At 41.5% G+C, this 3,732-nt stretch overlaps 1 pseudogene; it reads right to left on the reverse strand.

Annotated features, from left to right (window-relative positions):
* Positions 1–1,190: 1,190 nt before the first annotated feature.
* On the reverse strand, positions 1,191–2,182 carry LOC150012661 (ribosome production factor 2 homolog pseudogene; annotated as a pseudogene).
* Between the last annotated feature and the right edge of the window lie 1,550 nt (positions 2,183–3,732).

A 3,732-nucleotide genomic window follows, 5' to 3' on the forward strand; every position in this document is an offset into this window, starting at 1 on the left:
TACAAGAGGGAAAGAAGTGAGGGAGCAGAAGAGGGTAAAGGGGGAATAAATGGTGATAGACTTGACTGGGGGTGGTGAATACATAATACAATATAGAGATGATGCATCATAGAACTGTACACCTGAAACCTATATAATTTCACTAATCAATGTCACCATAATAAATTCAATAAAAAAATTTAAAAAAAAAGAAAATTTCATGAACAAAATAAACTAATGAGCAAAATAGAACTACAGGCATTGTATCATGGAACAGATTGACAGTTGTAAGAGGGAGGAGGGAAGTGGGGACTGTTTGAAAGAAGGTGAAGGGATCAAAGAACATGTATGATGGACCCATGGACATGGACAACAGTGTGGGGACTATGGAAATGGGGAGTGAGCTGGGCAAAGGGGGGAAAACTGGGACAACTGTAATAGCATAAACAATAAAACATTTTTAAAAGCTCAGTGTGCAAACACCCGGGGCCTTTGCATGGCCTTTAGCTGCCTAGCACCCTGAAGTGACCTGTGTCTTAAATCCTACCCATTCTTTCCTTTCTCACTCTACCCCTATTAAACTTCCTTTCTCTCAGAGAAGTGGGCCTCCAATTAGTAGCAGAATCTCTTGAAATAATCAATAGTTAGGTAATATGTCAATGATCAGGTAGTAAATATCTTTCTTAGAGACCTTTGTTTTATGACACAAATATTAAAATTTCAAATTAATGTCTAACTAGTAGAATTTCAGGCAAAATAACTGAAAGGTAAAATATAAAAGCCAGATTATAGTTATGTTGGGAGATGGTGACAACTTTCCATGTAGGTCATGCTGCATGTGTACACACTTTCTTCAGGCCATTTCTACTTTTCACGGCTTCCTCCTTTTCTCTAAAGCTTAACTCAGAAATTCTCTGAGATACCAGTGGCTGTTCTGGAGATCCTCCTCACTTACCCAACCAATGAGATAGGGGATTTTGCAGGGTGGGTGGAGACACAGAGGTATATCATGGAGAAAAAAATGTCTTTAGTAAGAGGCTTACTTTCAACCTAATAATAGTACATTACTGTTTATAATATATGTAATTTATAGTTTATGTAAATTATTACTGTATAAAAATATACAATACAATCTTGTAAGAAACTTTGAGATAACTGATGATTGATAATTCTCTTTAAGTAAACAGACTACAATAAAACTAGTTACTGGCTAAGTTCCATCAATTTTTTTTAATTCTCTTTGATTTTTTCTCCTGGTCTTCTGTTATCCTTTCTGCAGGTCGCTTCTTCAACCCCTTCATTTTCCTGGTTTGTAGTTTGCTCAAGTCTTGCTTCTGCATATGAATCCTTCCATAAGTTGTACCGAAAGTATCATGGGAGATATTTTTCTTCTTCTTTGGCTTGAGGGCTTTTGGCATTTTCATTGATAACTTATAAAGGTCATCTGACAGCAGATGCGTCCTCCTTTGAACCAGATCCAATGAGGGTCCCATGTCCTCTAATTCAATCCGTGGTGTTCTGCAGCCAGATTTTTTCAACAGCAGCTTATAGCTTCAAAAGTAAATCTTCCCATTAAGTGCAGTGAAGTGCAGGACATAGTCTAAACCAGCCAGGCGGATATTTGATACTGTGGGGCCTCTGAAAAAATCAATAAGAAGACTTTTTAGCCTTCTGTAGTCTTCTGTTACATCAAAATCATTACCAGCAAATATTAACATGAATTTTGTTCCCTCAGGACATTTACTATTCTTAATATCATTTAGAGAGACAAACTTCTCAATACCTAATTCAATCATATCCAGCACATGGTAGTCATACATACAACCTATTACCAGATTATTTGGCCGCTTCTTATTATGGGAGCCAAACATAAATAAAGAACAATCTGATTTCTTTGAAAAGAATTCCAATGATGTCTGATCCTCAAATGGTCTTGTTATATTTTTCTTTTTATACAGAACTCCATATGGTTTTTTCAGTGCATACACATCTCTAAGTACTTGTGTCACTGTTGAGTTTGCATTTCCACCTTTAATGAGCATGGCATTTTTAATATTTTCACTGAGTATCGGTTCTCTCTTCTCAAGGAATCTCTTGGCCCTTTTCGTTTTGGGTTTTACAACCCGATCCAAGGCATCCATCGCTACCGCAACACGAACTGAGGGAACACACGTCTCTCAGTGTTTCTTGAACTTGCATAACTTTTTCTCTCATCAGGTTCGAAAAATTTTCTGTCACTATTTCTTCTATCAGTTTTTCAATTCCATGCTCCTTTTCTTCTCCCTCTCTTATTCCGATGATCCTGATATTATTTCTTATAATGCTATCCTGTAATTCCCTTACATCTTGTTCATATTTTTTCAATCTTTTTTCATTTTGCTGTATCGTTTGAGAATTATTTCCTACATTATCCTTTAACTCACTAATATGATCCTCTGCTTCATTTAGTCTGCTTTTGGCTGATTGTACTGTGCTTTTCAGTTCAGAGATTGCATTCTTCATTTCTTCCTGGTTCTTGTTGACAGTTTCTATGTCTTTTTTTATGCTGGTGTAGTTCTCTGCAAGTTCCCTGTAATTTTCTTGGAGCTGTTGGTAACTTCCTTGGAGATTGTCATAGTTGTTTTTGAGGTTTTCGAGCATATTGAGCTTCTTCACCACCATAGTTTTGAATTCCATGTCTGACATTTGGGCTATATGTATTCCATCTACCTCTCTTTCTGGGGATTCCTCTTTTCTTTTCATTGAGAGGTTGTTTCTGTGTCTTACCATGTTGGATTCTTCTTGTTTGTTTTGTTATTTGGATTTGTCTGCTTTGCCTTCCCACCTTTGTGGTATGAGATTCCTTATGGTAGATCTGGGGATTTCAGTGGTGCAGTCTCTTTGATCTCCTGAGCCTGATGTTTTGGGGGTACCTTTTATATCATTTGTTTATGCTGTCTGGTTATATTTCAGATGTTTTTTGTTAGGATCTTCCTTCTGGCTAATTGATTGAGAGTCACTCTAACCACTTTATCTTGAATTCTTTTGTGGAGATGTCAGTTCAGCCTTTGTGTGTTGTCTTGTTTTTCTGTATCCACAGCTGGTCTAATGAGGTGGGTCAGAGGTTCCTGTTCCTTGCTGCAGTGGGCCCCCGCACTGCGCATTCCTTCGGTGTCTGTTGGAGCTAGCCAAGGTGTCTTTGCAGGCACTCCTGTGAGCCGGTAAGGTGGCCCGAGAGCCCGCCTCAGGCCTGTCGCTTAGCGCTCTGGGAGTATCCCAAGGTGCCAGGGAGTTAGCCTCAGGTCTGCTGCACTGTGCTCTGGGAGTTGGTCTCTCGCCTGCCAGTGCTGGGCCCCAGACACTCGTGTACAGTGGAAGTGAGTGATTGGTGTCTGTTGATGTCGGTGAGGTATTTTTGCACTCGTGCGTCCCTGCTTGCCCAGGGCAGTCGGGGATCTAGCCTCCAGGCAGTGCTCTGGGTGAGTGTCTGTGAGTCGCTGCTGCCTGCTGTTCCTTGCGCCACAGCCGCCCACTGTTCCCGCACCCGCCTGGGCGGGTATGCACCGAGCCTGAGTGAATGCTCTGCATTTCGGCCTGGCACTCGGGCCTGGCTCCCACTGGAGCTGGCCAGGGGCGACTGCACACAGTCTTCTGCGTATCCAGAGGTCCCTCCCTGTGCCCGTTGGGGCACTGATCTTATGTCTGTTGGGGTGTGTCCGAGGGGCCCCTGGACTCACGGCCCTGCGCACATGGGCCAGTGAATGAGGGCACTTC

The sequence above is a fragment of the Furipterus horrens genome, unplaced genomic scaffold (genome assembly GCF_987537825.1).
Source record: "Furipterus horrens unplaced genomic scaffold, mFurHor1.1.pri manual_scaffold_4, whole genome shotgun sequence".
In the NCBI taxonomy this organism is placed as follows: Eukaryota; Metazoa; Chordata; class Mammalia; order Chiroptera; family Furipteridae; genus Furipterus; species Furipterus horrens.